The sequence below is a fragment of the Equus asinus genome, chromosome 10, assembly GCF_041296235.1.
Source record: "Equus asinus isolate D_3611 breed Donkey chromosome 10, EquAss-T2T_v2, whole genome shotgun sequence".
In the NCBI taxonomy this organism is placed as follows: Eukaryota; Metazoa; Chordata; class Mammalia; order Perissodactyla; family Equidae; genus Equus; species Equus asinus.
The window spans coordinates 76,890,476-76,916,801 of record NC_091799.1 but is presented as its reverse complement, the minus strand read 5'-3'; the positions used below and the strand labels follow the sequence as shown (position 1 = coordinate 76,916,801).

Sequence of the window (26,326 nt, the reverse complement as noted above, 5' to 3'; positions counted from 1 at the left end):
ACAGATCACCCCTCTTTATACCTGATAGTCTTCCTTGTCTTGATGTCTTCAACTATTTGATATTAACGTTGCCACTCCAGGTTTTCTATCAATATTTACAAAGCATTTCCTTTTTCATTTTACCTCTGTACATATCTGTGTCTTTGTCTTTAAATTGGATCCCTTGTAGACGACATAAAGATGGGTCATGCTTTTTTTCGCCAGTCTGGCATTCTCTGACTATTCATTGCAGTATTTGGAGCATTTACATTTGATGTAATTTAAAGTACAGTACAGTTAAGTTTGAATCTATCATCTTGCTATTTTTCTATTTTCCTGTACCTTTGTCGTTTCTTTTTCCTCTCTTCCTGTCTTCTTGTAGATGCAATTTTTGTTTTGTTTTGTTTTACTAGTTGTTTATTCTGTATGCCTCTTTGTTTTATATTTTTAGTGGATGCTGTAAGGCAGCCATGTCCAATAGACATATAATGCAAGTCAGGCGTATAATTTCAATGATCTAGAAATCATGCTAAAATCAAAACAAAAGAAGAACAGGTAAAGTTATGTTAGCAGTATATTTTTAATCCAATACATCCAAAATATCATAGAGTAACATGTAATTCACATAATCAATACTGGTACAAACTGGCATCATATTTCTCCCACTGTGATGTGCTGAAAAGATTACACCATTTATGTGATTTTCTACCCAAAATGAATAATCTGAATGTAATTGTAGGAAGTAGTCAAACAAAAATTGAGGGGTAGTTCATAAAATAACCAGCCTGTACTCCTCAAAAATTCCGTTGTCGTGACAGACGAAGAAAGACTGAGGGACCGTTCCAGGTCAGAGGAAGCTAAGGAGATGCTATACCCAGATGCAGTGTGTGAGCCTTGATGGGATCCATGATCAGGAGAAATAAAATTGTTAAAAGGGACATTATAGGGATAATTGGTGAAACTGGATAATACACTGCAGGTTAGATAATAGTATTGTATGAAAATTAAATTTAGAGCCCTTTATAGTTTTACTCTTTTTATGTAAGAAAATATCGTTCTTTTTAATAGGTAATACAGCAATAATTAGAGTATATGTTCCTAATGTTTGCAGTTAATTCTTAAGTAATTCAGCAACAACAATAATAATAGATGCTAAATAATAGTAGGTATTGTTATTTTATATACAGAATAAAATGATAAAACAAATGTGGCAAAATATGAAGGTCGGTGGATATTTAGGAGTACTTTGTACTATTCTTGCAACTTTTCTGTAAGTTTTTTTCAAAATAAAAACTTTAAAAATAGTACATTGAGAAAGATTGCTAGCTACATGATCAATCAAGAAACCCAAATCCACCGTATTTCTATGTATTAGACACAATTATGTATAAAACTAAGTTTAAGAGATAATGCTATTAGCAAATATATTAAAATATCAAATATATAGGAATATATTTAAATTAAAATGTACAAAATCTCTACATGTAAAACTATAAAATGCCAAAGAGAGAAATGAAAGAGCAAAATAGATAAGGGATATATCGTTTCATGGCTTAGAAGACTCAATACTGAGAAGATGACAGTTCTCCCCAAATTAATCAATACTTTCAATGCTATCCTAATAAATATCACAGTTATTGCTCCTTTTTAAATTGATGAGCTGATTCCAAAATTCACATGGAAGAGCAAAGGGCTAAGAATAGCCCAGGCATTTTGGAAGAACAAAGCTAAAGGTCTTATTAAGCAGATGTCAGAGCTGTGATAAAGCCATAGTAAATAAGTAATAAATAATACAGTAAATAAGACACCATTATTTTGGCCCAAGTTTGGACAAAATGACCAATGGAAAAGTAGAATCTAAAAACAAATGAAAATATATATTTATGAAAAATTAATAAAAATTTTTGGAAAAGTTAATAGTGAATTGTAGTGAGACCATTTACAATGGTCTTGTAAATAAACGTTGCTGTATCCGCTGGATAGGCACATAGCCAAAAATAAACTATGGCTACTAACTCACACCATACACAAAAAATCACTTCCATGTGGATTATGGGTCTAAATGTGAACAGTAAAACAACAAACCTTGCAGAGGGAAACAGAGAATTTTCATAACCTTTGAGTCAGCAAAGATTTATTAAACTGGAAAAATCATAAAGATCCAGTAATTTCAGTTCCAAGATGTTCTTCACAGTGTTGCATATAACTGCAAAAGAAATGGAATAACCTGAAATGTACAACAAATAAGAGTATAATGAAATAAGTTATGTGAAGGATTGATGGAATATTAGGCAACTATTAAAAAGTCTTGTAGAGAAACCAGTATATTTTATTTCTTTATTTAATTTTTTTTTTTTTTTTGAGGAAGATTAGACCTGAGCTAACATCTGCTGCCAATCCTCCTCTTTTTGCTGAGGAAGACTAGCCCCGAGTTAACATCCATGCCCATCTTCCTCTACTTTATGTGTGGGATGCCTACCACAGCATGGCTTGCCAAGCAATGCCATGTCCACACTTGGGATCCGAACCAGTGAACCCTGGGCCGCTGAAGCGGAATGTGCAAACTTAACTGCTGTGCCACCAGGTCGGCCCCCAGAAATATCTTATAATACCATAAACATTAAACCAAAAGTAGAAAACATACCAAAATGGCTGTCTATTCATGTATTAATATTCACATATAAATTCATTCTCAGAATTGTACAAAATACTAGACCAAAATGGGTCAAAATATTAGCAATTTGTTTTTATGGATGATAGGTTACCATTTTCTTTATCTTTTACTGTTATCTACATTTCCTACAATGAGAATATTAATTTTGTAATGAGCAAAATAACAGTATTTAATATGATGAGTGTTTCACTTTAAAAGTACAGTTTTCAGATATTTCTTCAGGCCACACATGAGCTGATCTGCTTCCTTCTGACTCTGAGTAATCATAAGCATATGAAATTGGTGCCTTGTAGATCTAGATAAGAGCTGAGCAAAATCAGTATGAATAGCTCTATTTTTATAGCCTAAAAATAAAAAGATTTGGGAAAACCTGTTTGTGACATTGTGGGATGAATCCCTGGACAGATAATGATTTCTTCACATTTCACCTTCCAGATCTGTCTTTGGTTCCAGAATAGTATTCCAGGATAGCTGTATGTGTGGTCAGTAGTTATTCACAAGGTGTGATTTAAGGGTTGCCGAGAAATAACTCAACAACAATATATACCCTATTCTAAAATGTAACAATTGGTCATCTGTTTCTGTCGGTTCCTTGAAGCCAAGGGCAACTTTTATTCACCTTTGAATTTTCACCACTGGCACATAGTGGGACGAATGAATGGATGAATGAAATATTAGAAAACCTCTAGTACTCATTGATCCTCTAAAATGCCAAAGCTTTTCCAAGGGCTGGCACATTGTTCCCTAATACGTAAGAATATATAGTTTATCAGATTAACTTCTGTGTTGACAGACCATGAAAATGTCCACTACAGTCACTCCAAATTCAAATCTGGTATCTTCTCCACACATTCCTCAGAGAACCCCAGAAGGGATAAGGCTTCTAGATTTAGGGAGCAGGAGGGAGGTCTGGGTCTGTCAGACGATGGGATTTGACACTGATTTAAGTCAGAAATATGCACAGTTTGCAGGAAACTAGTGGAAATACATCACTATGACAGGAATGGTGCTTCTCACTCCAGATCTTCCGTCATGATTGCCAAATGCTCTATGTGCCTCAAAGTCTGGGAGGTCACATTTTACATCTGTGGTTAAGTTTTCACAACACCAAAAGTAACTCATGAATCCACTGCAGTGCTTAGCCAACGTAAGCAAAGCATCAGTCAGCTATGGCTGACTACAACTTGGTACTTCTCTGTATTCACTTACTTATTTACCCATTGGCTCAAACACTTACTCAGTACCTGTTATCAGCTAAATCCTACAAGGGATATAAACATGTATAAGACATGATCTGTCTTTTCGGTGGCTCCATGGTCCTCCCATAAAGAAGATCATTTCTCCTTCTCTTCCCTCTTTCCTTTTCCTCCTCCTCCTCCTCCTTCTTCTTGTACTTCGTATTATAGATTTATTGACTATACAATAGTCAATAAATGACTATGAGTCAACTGCACTGTTCAAGCATTTCATGTGTATGAATTCATTCAATCCTCACTATTCTCCATTTTACAGAAGAGAAAACTGAGTCACATGGAGATTAAAGAATTTGCTAAAGATTAACAGCCCAACAAGACCTGGATTTGAAACCAAAAAAATACATCTTCAGAGTTTGAGCTTATCATTATATATGCATATATTACAATTGTATGTATAATATATACATTACAGTTGCATATATATGATAATATTAAATAGTAATTATAATTATATGTGCAATATATAATATGTATATATATATATAATATAGTATACATAATTTATGTCTATCTATGTATCTATGTATCTAAAACTAAGGGCCTTCCAAATTTAAGAATGCTCTTCTGTTGGTTATGTCATTACATTATAAACACAATAAGATAAAAATCATCTCAGGACACCAAGAGACAGAAACTAGTCAAAGAGTTCCACATCCCATTTACTCCTTAGAACTACCCTATTACTCACACTGCTTTCAGCTCTCAGTCTGAAGGTGATCACGTCACTTTTCAGAAAGGTCCAGGTCCCAGTGTGACATTGCTTACTTCTGTGGCTGTGGGTCAAAGATCATGAAGGAGGGTAGAGGCATGGTGATGATGGTGCCTGGGCACCTATGGAAGAGATGTAGGACTTGGTCCATCTTCCCTCGTAGCAAAAGGGAGAGGGTTCTAACTTAGTTATGGAAGCTTGCCTGGGCCATAAGTGGCTAAAAATGAAATCTGAGAACAGTATCCCCTAAGGCTAATCTCAGAAGAAATTGCCCAGGGAAATTCCCAGTCCTTTCCCAGAGAAATTCCATCAGACTTTGAACAAAGGGAACAACTTCTCTTTAAATAAATTAAGAAAGCATGAATTCTCAAAAAGGGTATTTGCATACATTTTTCATCATCCCTCTGTGGCTGCCTACTTTACACAGAATGATGACCACAATTTAATACCTTTATTCAGGGTTTTTCCTGAGTTTTCCCAAGCATTCCCTATAACATCATACCGTATGGGGGGAAAAAAAAACAGGGAAAATGAAAGCTAAGTATTATAGAGCATAGAGGCAAGGAAATAGCACATCTTGATCGAATAGGTCAGGAAAATCTCCCTGGTTGAGAAGCATTTAGGTTATAAATAGAAGGTAAGAAATTGGAGGTGAGTGACTAGGTTAGGAGAAGGCTCCCAGGCTAGGGGAGAGTTGTGATACCTTGGCTAGAGGTGGTGGAGATGGAGAGGAAGGTACAAGATCCAAAGATACTAGTAATATAGAGATAATGATAGAAAACTGCTTGGCATGTGGAGGATCAGAGAGAGGTGAAAATGTAAAGATTCTGCCTAAGTGTCTGGTGTGAGTGTTTAGAAGAATTGGTGATGTCATTGTCAATGCAAATAATCCATAGTGATCTTTAAATCAAAATTGGGGTGAGTTTATTAGACGCTAGGTCTGAGGACTATAGCCCGGGGCCTTCCTTCCCCAAGGAAGGAATGGCATCAAAGGAGTGGGGTGTACAGTGGTTATATACCTTTTTGGAATGAAGAGCATACATCCCATATGACAGAAAGATGTCTTTTACTACTGTCACGAGATGCTTAACTGGCACAATAGGTCAGTAGTCACAAGCTGAGCACAGCAGATCAGCAATTAATCCTTAGTTTCCAGGAGGGGATGCTTATCCTTAAAGAAGTGCTGATATGGAGGGAAGTTACATCCCTATCTTTAAGGGCATCATTCTTGTCTTTAGGACATAGCAAATGTTTAAAGCAGATGTACAATACCTGCGCAACAGCCCATGTCAGGCCCTTTTGGAGAAAAAAAACAAGGTCAAGCTGAATTAGTTTTATACCAAATGGCTTCCTCATATACTCCAGTATATCCTATTGCTGTTCATTTATTTATCACTATTAAGGGAAAGAATGAAATCCCTTTTTTTTTTTTGAGGGTAAAAAAAGTATTGGGCTGATTAACTTTCAGGTACTGGTCAGATATGCTTGTGGGGATATCCAGTGGGCTTCCACATGAAAGGGACAAGCGGTCAAAGCTGTAATTGTCGGGCTCAGTTTTCTGTGATGCCTTATAGTCTTCTAAGAGCTTATTCAATTTGATTCTCACAAATAAGCCCATTAGGCAACCAAGAAAGCGATACTTTCTCTCAACTTACAAAATTTCAAAGTTGAGGCATCTTGGTGAGAAATTTTACGTTGTCTACGGCAGAACTGGCAACCTGAAGATTCCTGCTTCTTTCAGTACTTTTATGCCACAAGCCACCATGTCACAGAGACTGAATATATTATCAATCAAGATATTGCTGAGATCATGTAGAAGGAGTCTAGCCCACTGTAAAGAGAAAACCAATCACTTGGTTCTCAGTGCATTTCATATAGGTTATTTGAAGGAAGAATAAATGTTGACCATTATCTCTCTCTTTTTTCTTTTTGTGAGGAAGAATATTTTAGAATTTTTATAGGAGCCTGAAAAGGCTGCTTCTTAAACAATAGAATTAGTTTAGTATTGTTAAACTTTAAACTGTAATTAAAAAGCAAAATATTGATTCTGTGTCTTAAGATTTAAAATTCATTGCACTTTCAGAGAATATGAAACAATAGTATAGCCAATATTGAGTATGAAATGGAGAAGCCGTTTTTCTACACACACAAGCATTCAAAATTCCCCTGTTCTGTCTGACCACGTGGTATTCTCTCTGCTTGATTGTTATCTATTTAAAGAGGCTGATACAGCACATTAATAGTTCCTAAGCGCTTCTATAAACCTCCCTCACGTTTTTGTGCCAATTTGATATGGTAAAACATGCTTAAGAAGGAGGAGGAGGAGACTAATATTACTGCGCCCTAAATAATCCTTCCTCAAAAATGCTTGTCAATGATTATGTTCATAAAAATGTAAATATGTGGGATGGTAAAGGGGAAGACTGGAGCTCTCACTCAGACCCAAGTTCATTACACATTAGACTCTCATCTCAGCTCTACAGAATGAAACCAGGAAGCTCAAAAATAAAATACGATGATGAGCTATACACCAAGAAGACATTTATACTCTGTTAATAGTAGTAAAATATTTTCGTTATGTTTACTTTTTAAATGAACTGCAAGCAATAAACATTGAGTCTGAATCTGCCATATATGGATAAATTGACCTGTTACTGAGATTTTCTAACTCATGTAAAGTAAATATAGGTTGATATAGACAATGAAAAATTTATATATCATACTAACTATGTTTAAACACATTACTGTATATATGCCTCTTCCACATTCAAATTGTTTTGACGTCCCTTAGCTTTATAATTTCTTATAAACTTTATATATCATTTTTCATGAAATTAATAATGGAAGAGTAACATCATAAGGATAAAGAAGGAGAGTCTACACAGACATCCATAAGCTGGGTGGGAGAGACATGATCAAGGTTACTATCAGGCAAGGTGTGAAGAATTTTAACTGTCATCTACATCCTTAGAGCCAAGATTATGGAATCCTTTATAATCAGCAGGTCAATTAACTTGATAACCTTCAGAATGGGTGGGCCATTTGTTTATGACTTGTCTAAGCAACTACATTTTGAAAACCATAGTTTCCCAAAATTGATAACTATAAAGATATGTAAGCATTATATGTGCTTGTTAAATAAAGTTAAATAAATATAATCGATAGATGAGTCAATATGGAAGCGTAGGACTAAAGTTTTACTTTACTTTCTCTGCCTCATCACATTTTCTCCTTAATCTTTTTTTATATCACTAATATTTAGGAGAAAAGGTAAATTCAGGGCAGAGATGATTCTATAAAACCATGCTTCTGGTTTATATTATCAGACATACTTCTTTAATCCGTCACAAGATGTGCTTCAAACTGACGCAGAAAACATTACCAAAGAGGACGGCTGAGGTTAGACTGTTCATAAATAATTATAAACAAATGAATTGTTTACTTAGTCTGTAATGTTTGGGGAGTCAATTATGTTCCAATTTTCAAAGCCCTGCAACCACTCCATCAGTGTGCTACCCGATTCTTTTCCCTATGCAAATTGCAGGTTCTTACTGCATCACACTCATGTCTCGCAATTAAAGCTTTTCAGTTCCTCGTATGTTATGCTCCACTAATTTGAAAGAGGGCACAGCAGTAATGAACTCATCAATAAGTCCCCTTAATTTCAGCCTTTGATTGTGTGATAGTGCCCTGGAGAAGTATATCCGGGGCTTAGTAAATGGGTCTAGCTGTGTCATTATTTCAGAGTGTGTCAAGAAGCCATTTTATATATGCATTACATAGATGACAGGCAGACTTCTTCCCCTTTACATAACGTATCTCCTGGTATGTAAGCAAAGAGAAGTGTTACTCTCATAGGTTATTTGATGCCACTCACGTATTCTTGTGACCTGAAAGAAACACAAGTCCACTTGTTCCATACAGATGAGTGGGTGGGCCTCCAAGATCAGTTTGGACATATTATGGGTAACAGTTAATTTTAAAGTCCTTCTTTGTTACCTAAGAGCTCCTGCAGCCATCAGCATCTTGCCTCTAACTCCTCGTAACTTTACCTTATTTACTACTACGTTCTTTTCACCCCAGATTTTACTAGATTTATACTATCATGTAAAAATATCTTTTTGTGGATTGAAAAGTAATCCAAATATTGCAGAATTGAATAAAGGAAAATAGCAAATTCTTCTCACTGGCTCTTCCCTGCCACTGCCCACTCCTGCCACAGTGCCAGTCCTCACGGGAAACACTCGCAAATTCGTGTAAATACACCAAGACCTTTGGGACTTACACACATAACATATATTTTTGAATATTTCCATAAAATCATATCATCCTGTTGTATATGTAAAAATATTTACTTAAGCATATATCATAGGTGGGAACTTCGGAGTCACCTGATATTCTTGAACAGCAACATAATATTCCTTTGTATGGCCATAATGTAATCTCTTTAATCAACCCCTCATAAAGAATATTTTTATTGTTTCCAATTCTTTAATTCTATAAATATGCTGCAGTAAACATCATTGTACATACACGTCGGCACAGTATTTATTAGCAATCATTTATATAATTTTTACAATCTTCCCGGCACTGTTACAAGTCCTCCACTTATTCAGTCCTCATAACAAATGTTTAAATTCAGTACTATTATTATCTTCTGTTTGGAATTAGAAAAAAAGGAGTCACAGAAAAACCAATTTTCTATATAGCTATTAAGCGACAGAACTGCAATTCAAACTCAGGGTTTCTGGCTTCAAAACCGAAACTCTTAACCACTGTGTAGCGCTGTCTCTAAATGCCTTTGCTTTAGGTGAAGGTCCAAAATTTTAAAATCCATCTCTGCTTTGTTCTGGGTGTGATTAGACGCTTAATTACCAGCCCACTGTCAGCTTTTAAAGTCTTTTCCTTGATACCAAGCCTTGGTGGACAAATCATTCTCTTGATCATATCCTGAGAATTCTTTCTTTTCAGCCCAGTCCTGGTTCCCCTACTCCAGAATTTCAACCCCGCTTCTGTGATTTGAGCCCACCCATAGCCTTGGCTTAGAAACAAAAGAAAAGTTTTTATCACAGTCATCATATAAAGAGCTGTGAACAGTTGGTGTCAATTATGATACAGTACTTGGGAAAAGCTATGAATATTTAGGACACTAAAGAATATCTTTGTCACAGAATCATTGACCTGAGCTTAATATGTGGGTTTGTGACCTTGTAAGTCAATTTCCTCACCCATGTAGTGAAGAAATTTACCTAAATTACCCCTGAGATCTCTTTCAGCATTAAAATTCAGTATTAAGTCTCTAGGTTTCCTGATTCAATTATTCAGATACTTGTTATCCAGTTTGTAGGTTTCTCCTGAACCTGTGAATCTAGCCCGCCTAATCATTTCAGCCATCATAAACATCAAAACAAGCAACGCAAACAAGCCATCAATTCTAACTTTACTGATCTGGCTGAGCTGACGGACTGGTGTAAATAGATTAGGGTCTTCTCCTTTCTCTACCTAGAAGAATATTACTCAAGAACATTCACATGAAATGGTCGCTATAAGTAAAACAGAATCCATGATATGGCATTTTAGGATTATTTTTAATAAGCTTTAGGCAAAGCTGCATTTGGTGTATAATTTGAAAGTGTCCCCTGTTTTTGTGCAGGAGAGCTTGCGTCCTTGGGCCAAGACCAGTCACTGAGGTGGGAGCCAGCCAGCTTTTCAGACTAAGCAGTATGAAAATAAAGGAGCTGTGAAAAGAGAAGGAAGTCAATAGTTGAGAACTAAAGAAGCATTCCACATGAAATGGCATTTCATGAAATGCCGCATGAAATCGTGCAGGGTTTGGGGCACAAAGCAGAAACCAGAGGCTGAACAAGTAGATTTGAGTGTGAGCAGGTGATGGAGGACCATGACAAAGATTATTTTGTAAGGAGAGTTTATAGCCTTGCCCAAGGCTCAAGATAACGTATTGGTGAATCTGGACAGGACCTATTTATTAAAGTGAAATTTTAAATATTATGTGGAAGATGCATTCTAGGAAAAAAATAAAGGATGAAAAAATATTTTTTAGAAGCCATTTTTGTTATTTAAATCCCAACTCATGTCACTTGTGTGAGCTCAGAAAAATCTCCTAACTTCTATGAGCCTCCATCACAAATTTATCAAAGGAAGAGGTTGGAGATCTTTTTATGAATATTAGCTGAGTTAACACATTTGTCAAGTATTTGTCAACTGTAAATACCAAGCAATATAGGAATGATTGCTTTTGTTATCATCATTGGATTTCAAGTTCTCAAAGTCAAACTCCATGTGTGTGAATACTTATTACTGGGTTGCTCTCCTGCTATCCTTTGGCTTTTGCCTGCATTCACTCTGTACAAGTGACATGCTTCAGCTGGTCCATAAGTGGCCACCAGAGAAAATAATGCAATGAATTCTATTTGTTCCTTGGTATTTTCAACCAGCTGTTCTTCTCATAGATTTCAAGACCTGATCTTTCAGATTTCATAACCCATTCATTGAATTACTGGAACATGAGTCTTGTCTTTGAATCTTGCCTGATATTTTCATTTTCTTGGAATTTCTTTTCCAGCTTTTGACACCAATAATTATAGAGCAAGGGGGAGGTGGATTCCTTTAAGTCGTGAAGCAATAAAATCCAACAATTAATTATCTAGATTTTTTTTCTCAAGCATTGTGCAACTACTGCATGTTACTGGCCTACAAACCATCAGCATTCACTGAGATTGATTAGAACAATTTGAATTTTAGAAACTGAGGTATAAACAATGCATTTTTTGAGTAAAGGAGGACATTCACAACAATAATATACACATCAAGGTTATTTCTATCATATTTATTCTAAGACATTTCAACAAGATGTGTGGTCCCCAATTGCCTTTCCTGGAACCAGCACTAGGCCAGTTGCATCAGAATCATCTTGGGAGCTTTGAAAAAAAGTGATTAAATCCTCAAGCCCTGCTGCTGAGTTATTGAATCATAACCTCTGGATATGGAACTCAGGAATATAAGTAGTGCTGAAAGTTTCTCAAGTTATTCTGATATCAAGCCAGGTTTGGGTAGCACCTTTGGGTACCAGATTTGATAATGTACATGTAGCTCAGGTTTGATTTCCTAAGTCTAGGCATTATGTATCTCTTTACATTAAGTAGCTGTGAAAGATTAATTTTTTCAACTGCGTAGGTCCATCTCATAGCACAATGTATGGCACATGGTACTTACTTAAGGCAGTATTCAATGTACAAAGACTGAAGTCTACAGAATTTTATCAAAAAAATTTTTTTTTCTAAGAAAGATTTGCCCTCAGCTAACATCTGCTGCCAATCTTCCTCTACTTTGTATGTGGGTTATCACCACAGCATGGCTGCCAATGAGTGGTGTAGGTCTGCGCCTGGAAACCAAACCCGGGCCACCGAAGCAGAGCACACCAAACTTAACCACTAGGCCACAGGGCCAGCCTCTATCCAAATATTATTTAAGACCAAAACTCAGAGTAAGATAAAAAAGAAAGGAAAAATGAGTAACACAACTGAGGCTACGTACAATTTCCGTTGTTGTTATCTAAACAACTGAATTTCTGCAGCTACTCAAACTTATCTACAGTTCTTTTCCATTGAAATAAAAAGTAGCTAAAAAGGAGGGGCTGGCCCCGTGGCCGAGTGGTTAAGTTCGTGCGCTCCGCTGCAGGCAGACCCGTGTTTCCTTGGTTCAAATCCTGGGCACAGACATGGCACTGCTCATCAAACCACGCTGAGGCAGCGTCCCACATGCCACAACTAGAAGGACCCACAACGAAGAATACACAACTATGTACCGGAGGGGCTTTGGGGAGAAAAAGGAAAAAGTAAAATCATTAAAAAAAAAAAAGTAGCTAAAAAGGAAAATAGGATCCACGGAAAATCATGTACAACCTTGGATGTAGACAGAATAAAACTTTCAGACACTGTGAGAAAAGATTTGGTCTGTGAATAAAGTCATTCAAAATACATTGGGGAAAAGTTAAATTCTTTAATTTATATAAAATTAAAACCAAGTCTACTATTTGAATCAGTGATTGTCATAAAATAAATTGAGTTATGTAATCTTACTAAAGAAATGATGCTTTGGAGACAAATTTGCTTAAAATGTCCCATTTCTCTTTCTGGTCCTCTTGACCATAAAAATGTTATTTAGGCAAATAATTTCTAATTTTAGGAGACTCAATCCCTCTTCCCTAATACTGGAACAACTCAATTAGTTTTTATAAATTACTGAAGGAAGGATAGAATCCAATGCACTCATGGCTCGGAGTATGAAATATACATTGGTTTTACTCATTTAAAACACTAATTTTTCAAATATCGTATTCTTCTTCCCAATATCTAATAGGCTAATTATTTCCAGGTCATTAGAGCAATCTTATGTATTTTCGTTTTAGAGAGATTTTAACATCTACCATTTCTCCAAGGTTAAACCCATTCTCTCTTTTCTTAAGGAATATGTGTTAAGTTTTGTAAAGTACTAATTTTATTCCCCATGTAGCACAAAATCTCAAACATCTTTGGTTTTTAAATAAATTAATAGTTTAAGTATTTAGACAAGCAGAGCTCCAAGAAAAATATTTTTAGTCAAATTGAAACACTCCTATTCTAGAACTTCCATTTCCAAGCACTGAACCATAAAAGCAGAAAGATTCCCCTATACTAAACTAGCACTGAAGGATATTACCCCCAAGATACATAGCAGTCACTAGTCTCACCTTATGGAGCATCTTTTTTAATCATCTAGGAGAAAATCCTATCATAAGACTATTGCTAGACTCTGTCAGAGGACTAAAATGGATCTGCATATGAAGTTGTAGACACAAAAGGATTATCGCTTTCTTCAGTTTATCTTTTCAAACGTGTGGTAGATTGTAAAAACGACCGCGAATCTTCCATTCCTACGTTCACCCTCGTTATGTGACATTGGAGCATCTCCCATCAAAAGTTGGAATCTGTTTCTCACCCCTTGAGTCCAAGTTGGCCAGACAACCTCCTTTGGCCAATGAGACTTTAACAAGCCTGCCCCAAACAGGGGCATCAAAAAATGCTGTACATTGGGCTCCACCCTCTATTGCTGATCCTGGAAACCCTGAAACTGCCATCATGTGGACAAGCCTGGAATGGCCTGATGGATGAAGAGAGACACATGGCCCTGTTACCCTCATCAGCCTAGCTGTCATCCTAGCCAACAGAGACAGCTGCTAGACTATAAGGCCATCAACTGCCATCTGAGTACAGAAACATGAGTCATCACAGATAAAGAACTGCTCAGCTAAACCCAGCCCACATTGCTGCCACAGAGAATTGTGAGCTAAACCAACGGTTGTTGTTTCAAGCCATTAAGTTTTAGAGCAGCTTGTTAAGCAACAAAAACTGTCTGACACAAGGAGATAAATTCAAATTCATAACAAGCAAGAGGCAGAGGAGAAAGTAGAGTTCTGCTCTTGTTTGGTTACTCCAGAAAAACCTTTAGAGTCTATCAAATGGAGGGGTCATCCCAGCACACCAGACCCTGCATGGTTCTTTGGTTCTTTACAAAAGAATAACAAAGGGAACTAACATTTGATGCATGTCTTCTATGTATTAGACATGGCCATAGTTTTATGTCCATTATCTCATATGATCTTTGCAGCAACGCATGAGTTGAGATGCAGTATTGCTAGTTTAAAGATGAGAAAACTACAGCTTAGAGTAGGTGCCCCAAAGCTACACACTTAGAAGGTGGCATAACTGAAATTCTAATGCAGTTCTGGCTATCTCCTAAGCCTATTAATTTGGGCCGTAAACGCAGCCCCGCTGGGAGAAACCAGTGTGACTTTCTAAACAGGTGATTGAATGCCTGGCACAAATTCAGTCAAGGTTTGACTTGGAGTTGGTTTCTCTGGTCACACTGTTAACAAAGTTGACTTTCTGAAAGACAGACCTGGTCTCATCACTTTTATGTAAAAGATTCTCTCAGAACCTTGAGGTACCCCTGTCATGCCTTCTCTTGGACTCAATGCTCCATTACTTATAAACTAAACACAGTTTCCATGACACCTCAAGCTCTTTTTTCCTTTAGAAAAAAGTTAACAAAGCATTCCAAACATAGAAAATTAGAGGATAGCATAATGAAAATTCATTTACCTATCATTGAAATTTGTCAAATCATTTCACATATTTAGTTTTTCTTTTTTTATGAGATATACATATAGAAGAATTACAAAAGATATATACACAGTCTTTAAAATATTTGTAAAATAAATATTTATTAAATTGCGCTAAGGTCCAGGGCCACAGAGAGTGGAGGTAAACTCTGGTGAAAAAAAAACATTAAAATTGTGTCCCCAGCCAGGATGGGCCTGCTAAAATGTGGTTACAAGATGATCGGTATTGATATACACAACACAGTCTGGCGCCAGACCCACTTCTGGATTCTACTGTAGGAATTTGTATCTCTCTAAAAGTTTTTGAAGATGTCCAGGGTTTACATTACACACCTTTTATTAACCACAATCTACCTTCAAATACTTGTATACTGCTTCACATGTAATACAAAAACATTACAGCAGTGGACTCCAAATTCCTCCCTCTGTTCATTTTGCCACTGTTGTCATCCATTGTACTCCGACATGTGCTAGAAACGTACAATACATTCCCACTAGTTTTGTTTTAGAGGATCAATTATCTTTTAGGACAATTGGAAATAATAAAATAAAATAGTTTTTATTTCTTTTATTTATATTGTTTATAATGCTCTTCCTTTCTTTGTAGAAATTCAAGTTTCCATTAGATGTCATATGTCTCCTGCCTGAAGAACATTATTTTATATCTCTTATAGTTCAGATCTGTGGATAATGAATCCTCTGTGTTTCTGTTTGTTTGGAAATATACTTTTCTCTACTTAATTTTTGAAAAATAATTTTGCTTTGTTTAGAATCCGGGGTTGACAATCTCTCTCTTTTCTTTCAGCACTTCAAACATGTCAGTACATTGTTTTCTGCCTGGCATAATTTCCAATGAGAAATCTGCCTCAATTCTTACCTTTGTTCCTCTGTATGTAATATGACCTTTTTCTCTGGCTGGCTTCGAGATTTTCTTTTTATCTTTGGTTGTCAGCAGTTTGAATATAATATGTCTAGTTGTAGTTTTTCACTAATTACTTAGGGATTTAGCCTGTTTGGTGCCATCTTATCTTCTTGGATCCATTGTTTGATGCTTTATTTTTGGAAAATTTATGCTTTCAAATATTCCTTCTGTTCAAGTTTCATCTTCTCCGCCTAGGATGTCAATTAAACGTATGTTAGACTATTTTATATCGTCCTACAGTTCTCGGATGCTATATTCTGTTTTCTTCACTTTTTTTTCTCTTCGTGTAGCAGTTTGAGTAATTTCTGATTACTTATCTATAAGTTTGATTCTTTCGTCAGTAGTGTTCATTCTACTGATGAGTCCATTGAAGGCATTCCTCATCTTTATTACCATGTTTTTCATTTTTACATGAATTTTACACTAGATCCTTTTTGTATAAATTATGACTGTTTTAAATTCGCCATCTATGGTTCCAAAATCTGGGTCATATCTAAGTTTGGTTAGGTTGATTGCTTTGCTGCTTCTCAATGTGCTGTATTTCTCTTGCCTCTTTGTGTTTTGCAGTTTGGGATTGAAAGCTGGATATTTTGTATAGGACAGTAGAGTCTGAAGTAGATAGTGTTTATGCATATAAATGGGCATACTTCCCTTTGCTTGGCTTTTAGCTTTGGGAGTAGATTCAATCTGGACAGAAGATGAGCTGCATCTTGGTTTTGTTGTTTCTATAATTACTCTCAGTGCACTACAAGTTTCAGATTCCTTTAGCATTACCTGTAGGTGAGGGCTGGTTTCCAATTTTCTCAATGTTATCCTTTCACTGTCAGCTCTAGGCTTTTCCTTTGAGTGTGTACCTCAGAGAAGTTCCTTCTCCATGCTCTTGACTCTCCTCTAGAAGTAGACTGCTGTTGTTTGCTACTCAGTGTTTGCAAAGGTGATATTCAAGAGTAAGAAGGAAGAGAGTGTTACTCTCTGTTGTCCTAGTTCAGCTAGTCTTAGACAGACACTGTGTCTGAGTCTTGGGTATGGGCCTTAGTGATTCTGCCCTTTTTCTTGTAGTAGGTAATTTCTAATGGTTTAGGCCTATGATGCATTCTTTTCCCATCCCCACAAGAAGGAGTTTCTGGGTTTCTTTCATTTTTTTCCTATTTTCTTCCCTTAGTAGCAATAGCCTTTCACTGTGTCCTGAGACAGACAGTGTTTGCTGATCTCCCCATAGTGGTTTAAGGCTTTTGGTCCATAGAGGATATAGAAGAGAAGGATATGTGTGGGGCTTCATGCATTTCCCATAGTAGCTGCTGCTTCACACATCTAGGCCTGCACCACAGGGAGGCTTTTTCTGCACTCCCCATCCCCATGTCAAATCTTGTGATCCTTCAGGGAGCATCCATGGAGAATTCCCTTGAGTCTGCAGGCCCAGGGGTTCTATTCTCTCACATTTGCTCACATTCAGCTTTCGACAATTCATAAAAATTTTAGTTCAATTATTCTAATGTGTTTGTATGGTGTCTGAAGTCTCTTTCTCCTATGCTATGCTTTGGTAAGCAATTGCTTGCATTCTTTTTCTCCTTGGAGATGTCTGTCTTTCCTTAGACTTCAGGCTAGTTGATTGCCCTACAATCTTAGCTCCTAATTGGAGTCCAGAAAGGTTATGATTTTGTAGATCATCTGGCCTTTTCACGTCATAAAAAGAGGAATTACACTCTCTACAGCTTTACACATTGTAAATGAATTCTGCCTTAGTAATTTTTACTGATATTCTCTGTTTTTGCCTGCCATTGTCCGGATCAAATAATAGAACATTGCAAGTCTCCTATCCCCCAGAAATTTTAATAGGAAATGCCAAATTATTTTCCAAAGTAGTTGTACTAGTTTACACTTTCACCAGCAGTGGATGAGAGTTCCCGATGCTCCTCATCTTTGCCAATGCTTGGTATTGTCAGACTTTTTAATTTTTCCCAACTTTGTTGTATAAATTCGTATCTCATTTTATTCCCCCAATGACTAATGAGGTTCAGCATATTTTCATTTGTTTCTTGGTCATCTGGGTTGTGTTATGTGAAGTTCCTATTCAAGATTCATTCTCATTTTATCTTCAGGAAAATGGATTATCTATTTTTTTCATAATGGTTGACTTTCTTTTTCTTATTGATTTGTAGGAATTCTTTATATATTCTGGTTACTAACCCTTTAGTTATATGTATATGTGTTGAAAATAGTGTCCCTCACATTATGGCTTGGCTTTTGCCCTTTTTATGATACTTTTGATGGAAATAAGTCATCAAATTTAATATAATGAAATTTCCCAAACTTTTTCTTTATAGTATTACTTTTTGTGTCTTGTTTGAGAACTCCTTCCCTAACTAAATCCATGAAAATATTATCCTGTTACCCCATAAACTCACAAATCTTATAAATTCATATAAACATATTATGTTCTGCCTGCCATATATAGCCTTCATCCATAGAGAATTGATTATTTTTTTACAATAGTCATGTTCTCTACCAATCAGTGTGCACATGACTCTTTGTATATCCTCCTCCTATTCATTTTACAGGAATCCATTCAAATATTATCTCCCTGGTGACTCTTTCCATTAAGTCATAGTGTATTGCTTCAGACTTGTTGCTTTCCTAGGAGGAAGTCATCCAACAATGATTTTTTAGAACAAACTGTGTTCTGGGCAGTAGACTAAATTCTGGAGGCACAAAGAAAAAGTTACAGCTACTGCCTTCAGCATTTCTTAGCCCACTTCAGGATTTCTTTTTTGCTTTTCTCTTTTTTGAAGCCCTAAGTCCTTGGGCAGTCTTAAACCTATGGTCACGTTCTTAAAATATTATTTTTATATTTATAAAAATAAAGCAAACAACATAACAAAGGAATCTAATGCATTAGAATAGTTACCAAAAGGTTAAAAATTATGAAAGAGTAATATATATGCTTCTTAATAATCATAGTAAATAACAGGGTCTAGGGGCAATTAGAATAATTACTGTAATTTTGGAGTACTGTTGAGGCTGAACAATATTTTGAGATATCTGCAACGATCATAATATGATATAAAAATACCATATTTATTGGTGACAAAGTCACAGGTACTGCTAATACTAATGTGACTTGTTGCCTGTAGTCATAATTGAAGGCAGTGCTAAATTTTATTCAATTTTAGTGAAAATAAAGATGCCATTTTTTTCCCACTCAAGTTTGAGACTCTGTATTCTGTGGCATCAGGTTAAGGATCCCTGGTCTTCTGGAGAAATTTGAAACGTTTGTGATCCTGGCCTGCAGTAAGATATACCTTTGACATCACAAAAAAGAAAAAAATAGTTTAAAGCTTCAACACTTATCCTTCCTATATGTAATGCAGTCTGTTTTCCATTCTATTCCAGTTTATTTTTTAAAATTCTGGATGAAACCCACTAAATTTATTTCACAATTTGCTAATGGAATATCAGAAGTCTGAAAACACTGAAAGAGTTCGGCCTCATATTATTCTTTATAAACAAAAGAGTTTCTTCTTCCATATATCAAGTTTTATTTTTACAAAGCTCTTTTAGAATTTTCCTTTTTGTAATGTAATTATGGTTTTTCATGTCTGTTACACTGAACCATAACAATGTATTCATTTACTATTTTATTTTCACGATTCTTTTGATCTAATGGCCTCGTAAAGATTGAATCAAAAGCTATAATACAACATCCTCATCTCATGTTATCAGACACACACAGAGTAGAGACATTAACGTGCCAAACTATTAGCTGCCTAAATGTGATTTGGCTCACTAGATGGGCATTAGTCACACATTTCCCATAATCACCCACCACATGGAATGGAATCTCCAGCTATTCCAGGGTCACTCCCTACTGTTAACCAACCTGAGAGAACATTTATATGTAATCTTAACAGAGGGCATGTGAATTTCCCCACGGCCCATCAATTCCACCAAAACTGAAGTATTACCTGTCCAACATTGGGCTCTGGGCTCAGTTGTCAGAGTGGGATTGTGTATGGACTAAGATTTCCAGATTTTAACTCATAGATATCTTAAGAAAAGAGCTGCTCCAGAGGCATGAAGGTGAATTGAGTCTTTCAGGGCCCTCAATCTTTCGATCCTATTCTCAACTTTCTTTGCCACTTAAGGGTAGCCCTTGCTCTTCCTTCACACAGCATCCTTCATCATTCTCCTTTTTCTCCCTCTAGCATGTCTTTACAAGCCTCCTTCACACTAAACAATCCACTATTAAAATGCAAATACTCTTACTAAGAGAAATACAACTGTAGAATTTCGGGGTTAAGAAAGCAGATAGGGAAGTTTTAGGCAGAAGATGAGCTCATGAATAGGTTTTCGACAGATTTGTGTCACACATTGAAAACATAACTCTCTGGTCCCATCACACATATTAAGAGCCAAGGTTACTTATCAATGAAAGAAAATAAATCTCACTGGCTTGGATATATAATAGTTTTTCACAATTGAAATCAGATCTAGGCTTTGTGGGCTAAAAGGTAGCAACATGATTACATTATTACTGTGTACATTTACCTGTCTTCACATCAACTGGGAGGTTTTATAAGAACAATACATTTTCAATATACTAATATGGAAGAACATTTTAGACAAGTGAAAATTTAAATTTTCAGTAACTTTAGCCTAAAAGTAAATAAATGTTAACTGTTTTGCTTTTTTCCTTGTGAGGAATGTACATTAAAGAAAAGTTGCTAGGTGACCTAAAGTTCAAGTAGGCTCTTGTATGTGGGTATTAAAAATTCATTTCTTTAACATATATTTGTAAAGTATCTACCAAGTGCCAGAAACTTTTTGAACACTGAAGAAACACCAAGGAATAAGATTGAGAGCACTATTGCACTTGGAGGATACAGTAAATAAATATATATGCATCACAATGTACATATTTGAAATTAAATATTCAGTGAGAAAATACTATAATAAAAAAATTGTTTCAAAATTGGAAAATATATATTTGCTAACAGCCATACCATATGAATGGGATTAAGCTTTCTTGCTTCTAAAACAATTTGTATTGTTTTTCTTACTATTACTAATATAGGTTCATTGTAGAAAAGACAGAAATGTATCAAGAGTGACAATGATAATATCATGGTTAACCTTTACTGAGACTTGTACCACATGCTTTTAACGTAGAATCTCATTTAACCTTCATGAATATCCAATGAAATAGGTAAAACTATTAGCCCTATTTTATACACAAGAAAATTGGAACATGAATGGATTAATTTTTCCAAAGTCTAACTTGAATGGATTAACTTTTCCAAAGTCTACTTACCTTGAGTGGCAGCTTCTGGAGTACAAGCAAGACGTGCACGTCATCTGTCTCCAACGTCCATGTCATTAGCCATTATACCATTTGTTGAAGTTCAGAGAATCACTCCCCAAAGATGTCTACACCTTAATCCACGGATCCTGTGTTAAATGGAAGAAGGGACTTTGAAGATGAAACTAAGGTTGCTAATCAGTGGAATTTTAGAAATTCCTGGATTGCCCAACCAGGTTCAATCCAATCCCTCAAGGCCTTAAATTCAAAGAAATTTCTGCAGCTGGGTTCAGTAAGAGGGATGCCATGGAATAAAAAGGTAGGAGAGATGTAAAGCATGAGACAGACTTCCACCCACAGTTGCTGACTTTCAAGATGAAGAGGCCATGAGCTAGAAAATGCTGAAAGTCTCTAGAGGCTGAGAGCAACCACTGGCAACAGCCAGCAAGGAAGTGGCAGCTTCAGTCCTCTAACCAACCACATGGAGCTGAATTCTTTCAACAGCCTGAAAGAGCCTAGCAGTACGGTTTCCTCCAGAGACTTCAGGTAAGAGCCCTGGCTGGCCAACACATTGATTTTGGCCTTATGGGACCCAGAGCAGAGAAATCAGCTGGGCCTACAGGACTTCTGACCTACAGAACTGTGAGATGATAAATATATGTTATTTTAAGCTCTAAATTTGTGGTAATTTGTTGTACTAGCAACAGGCAAGGAATGTGCTATTCTACCTCCCAATAAACAAAAAAGTCTCTAATCCCACCACCCAGAGATGATCATTGTAGCATTTTAGTGTATATCTTTTTCTCCATCTTTGTATGTATATAAATATATCGGCATAAATTCTAGCTTATGCTGAACATACTATTTTTAACATCCTTTCTTTCAAACCCAACATTTCATTGTGACTCTCTTCTCGTGTTTTTAAACATTCTTCTAAAAGAATTTTAGTGGCTAATACTATTCCACTGAATAATTATACCATGGTTTGATACCCTACGTTTGAATATTAAAGTTGCTCTGAATATTTTACTAATCACACAAACCAGATACTTAATGGGACCTCTTATCTTCTGAGATTTAGACTCGTTTTCTTGAAGACACTATTTCCATAGCCTGAAAAAGCCAGCATTTCATGAAATGACCAGGGAGTTGAGATTTAAGGTGGAATCTGTTTTCCCATGCTATCTCCAGGCTAGGCAACTTTTCCTCAGATGTAAGCCTTACCTTTTCAAGTTCTCCAGAATGAGTATTCTGATCCTAAATTATTAATGACTAATTTAGACTTTATTGAAATTTTTGTAGGTGAACTTATATAGACAATGAGCTCAGCTTCCTTCTAAATTTTTCACCAGTTAACATGATCTACTTTTCTTAAGCTGAAGTCAGAGTTATAGATTAAATTTTTTCGCATTTCACAGCATTGCAATAAATACTCTTAAGCATGCTTCTTTGTACATATGGCTGCATGTTTCCTGAGGATAAAGGCCTTGATCTGGAATTACTGAACCCAAAAGCATGCACATGTTTAAAACTTTTTAGTCTTCTTCACAATACCCCAGTTTCTTTTTACAAAAGTATTATTTAGATACAAATCAAATGCTAAAAGGGTTATTGGAAAGATCTTTGCATTAAAAGTTAAGGAAGCTATTTTTCACTCTCAAGTCCGCAAACAGCTGAGTTTTTCTGGCTTCATCTTTTCCTCAAGTGTAAAGTGAGGGTCTTGGTTATAGAGGGTCCCATTAGGTAATGCTTTGAAAAGCAAGCTGAGGATTTCATGTTCTAAGCAGCATATTATAATTATGAGCTAGGATTAGACATATTTCTTAAAACAGTTGCCAGTCTCATGTTGAATCTATTCATGGAGAAGTTACAAATACGCCTCTACTGAAACCTCTTATCTCATTAAAGCATATTTCCTTCACAAATGTTTACCATGCAGGAAATAGAAGGGTTGGCCCTATTAGAAAATTTTGTGCATTGCTCATTTCCCTAATTATTAATGAATATTGTTCTTCCACATCACAAATTCATTTCTGAACTCATAATTAAATGACTAATAAATATAAGGTTTTGTATCCAGTAAAGGAAATAACCAAATAATTTCCTATATTTGATAGCATTTGGTTTTATTAAAAGCACATGACCTCATTCTTCCTGATGCCGACATCAGGGTGCCCTAGAGAGAAGTGGTGGGAAGAAAGCTTGTCATTTTTTGGTTAGGATTTTAAGTATGACACACCAAAATTTACCTTTCTGTAAAAGAAACTTTGAGAACAAAAGTCAGCTCTTATTAACTGAAAGAGGAAGCTCCTAATTTGCTAAACACAAAGAAATACAATGACTTGATATGTAACACATGGAGAAATTTCCTAAACATGAGCTGAACTTCAGTCTTTTCTCTGCTCCGGTAAACTGTGATCGTAGCTGTTCCCACCATTTCCAAAGGGTTGGGAATTTCTTTGTTTCTTGGTATGTTATCCGCATTGGAATGTTCTCACCGATGCAGTATTTTTTTTCTTATAGTTTTCTTGTGGGAAAAAAATAATCTTACGTATGCTAGACGTGTTTCCAGGTGACCAAAAGTCTAGGTGTCACAAATCCCAGTGACTGTAATTGTGATGAGTGAATTCCACTTAAAACAGCACATGTGGTTTGGTTCTGTAATACAACCGGAGCTTTAAGGAGAATATAAGGAGATTTTGAGTTTATGGATACTGAATAGGAGAAGTACGTTCTAAAACAGTGGTTCTGTAGCTTTGGTCGGTATTAGAATCTCCTGGGGAACTTGGTAAAAATACAACGGTCCAGGCCCTATCCATCGCAATGAATCTGGGACTCCATCCCTCCAGCTGATTCTCTTACACACCAGAGTTGGAGAACCACTATTGTAAAATTTTGTTTTAAAATTTTTTTTTCTTTTATATGTGCATGAAAAAGCTGAAGCTCCTACTAAAATGCAGATTCTGATTCAGTGGAACTGGAGTAGGCTGTAAGAATCCGTACCTCCATCAAGTACCCAAGGAATGCCCACGCTCTGGTGGACAGACTCCATTCTGAGCTGTAAGGCAGAGCCCAGGGGGATGGTTTACACCCCTTTATGTGGAATATCTGTCTCAAGTCAATGTGAATAAAAATTTTCCACTTCCAGCAGCGCTCACCCAGGAGATATCAGAACTAACTGTTGTGTTTTATCACAGCTGACTCTAAACCGCTGAAGTTGCCCTGAACTTTGAGTGACCTGGACACCAGATCTTTACTGAACCTAATTGAAGATACTTTGCTGAGAAATGAAAAATGGGACAATTTTAACCAAATACGCACAGACCTATGGACTCATGTTGCCCTCTCAGAACGCGGTTTTCTATGCTTAGTCTCATTACAAACTCCTCCTCTCTAGCATATAAACACCCCGATTTTCTCCCACACAAATGACTCAGTGAATTGCATTTCTTCACTGTCACGTGTTCTCTTTCCTGGCAAGTTAGTGGTTTCGACTTGGTTTGTTATTGGTTTTCCTCTGGAGGTCTTTGTATTATTCTTTGACACTAGTTTTAAGACATTGTTTTTCCATAAAATCTTTGTTAAATCTATTGTGCCTTTCTCAGATCATGTCTGCTTAGGAAATCCCTCCTTCCCTGAAAGGGCTTTGCTCTTGTGTTACTACATAGTGAAAGCTTCCCTCACCTCCCACCTGGGGCAACGTGACTATTCCCCACTCTGTGCCAGCACCAGACATCCTTCTCTACCTCTAGTATACATCTACCCCATTACTGACCATCTGTGGGTTTAAATTTTATCTTCTCCACTGCAAAGTGAATATCTTGAAAGTAAGTCCTGTTAGCTTGTGTTGTTTTTGTCATTGTTTTTATATCTTTATCTCTATTGAATTGAAACGGGTGGTAGTAAATAGTAATATTATCTTCTTTTTACTTGGCACATCAGAATTCACAAAGTAGTTTTATATACATTATTTAACATGACCTTTGTAACAGATGGGAAAGATTTTACAGTGTAAATAGGAAAACTAAAACTTAGAGAATACAAATGATAACCTTGGAGTTACACATAATTAAACGTCAGAAAAAGGACCGAAACCCACATCTTTTTTCTCTAGGTACACATTAATCCATCTTCAACCACAAGTGATAAACAGAAATTTTCTTATCAATTTTTATTTTTAATTTCTTATCTAGATGGGTAAAAGAAAATCCTGGAAGAATAAGATGGTCAAATAAGATTTGATGGGCATAATGTTTCCACAAATACCATGCACAGGGGAAGCAGACCTAGCTAGAACAGAGGCAGGTATAGGGAAGAAATGGGGATGCTGACTATCCCAATATGTGTGGACAAATTAAAACAGAGCAGGAGAAGAGAGATATCAAAATGTGCAAAGGAGTCAAGGAGAGTTTTTTTTTTATAACTTTTTTTTTTCTGCTTTATTTCCCAAACCCTGCCGGTGCATAATTGTACATCTTAGTTGCAGGTCCTTCTAGTTGTGGGATGTGGGACGCCATCTCAACGTGGCCTGACAAGCGGTGCCATGTCCGCGCCCAGGATCCGAACCCTGGGCCCCCGCAGCAGAGCACGTGAACTTAACCACTTGGCTACGGAGCTGGCCCCAAGGAGAGTTTTAAGTTGAGTTCCTGGCAAGGGCTAGTTCGGGTCTCCAGCACATTTCCTATTCTTCAAGTCCATCTTGCAGCTGTGGAATTTATTTGCTCACTGATTTTTATTTGTTTGTGTGTTTCAAAGTAGGTAAAGCTGACTTTCATTTGTAGCATTGTGGTAGACTATATATTTTCAAGCCATCCAACTATAGAATACCCAAAAATGATACATACAACCTAATAAACTTGTTTTTTAATGAAAAGCCAAGCTCACAGGAAACTAAAAGACTACACTATGAACAATAACAAGAAAAATATTGGAATTATAGTGGTGAACAAGCTCACGCGAGATAGGTTTTCCTAGGGGCATTTGTCAATAACAAAAACTTAGTGCTTTGTTTTATAGGATCATTCAGAAAAAACAAAAGACAAAGACCTTGGGCCCTTTGGGTAAGCCAAAGAAAAATTACCTGTTTCTGAAAAAAGGGAGATGGCAAATAAACTGAACTGTCCGCAGCTCAGCTCCAGGCGAAGGAAAGCATCTCCCTCAGGCGGAGCTGCGTCCTTGCAGATTGGCAGTTGGATGCACACTACCTACTTGGTCAATGTGTGACCCAAAATTCCAAACCAAGACATAAACTTCACATGGTTCTGAGTGTAATATCCTGGGCATCTGGCAAAAGCAAAGGCAAAGAGAACA

At 36.4% G+C, this 26,326-nt stretch overlaps 1 long non-coding RNA gene across 1 annotated transcript; it reads right to left on the bottom strand.

Moving 5' to 3' along the window:
• Window positions 1-377: 377 nt before the first annotated feature.
• On the bottom strand, window positions 378-21,511 carry LOC123289443 (uncharacterized). Its single transcript, XR_006533435.2, has 3 exons — window positions 21,029-21,511; window positions 2,065-2,185; window positions 378-508 (listed from the first exon to the last, which is right to left on the bottom strand). It is a non-coding gene; the product is annotated as an uncharacterized lncRNA (long non-coding RNA).
• Window positions 21,512-26,326: the final 4,815 nt, after the last annotated feature.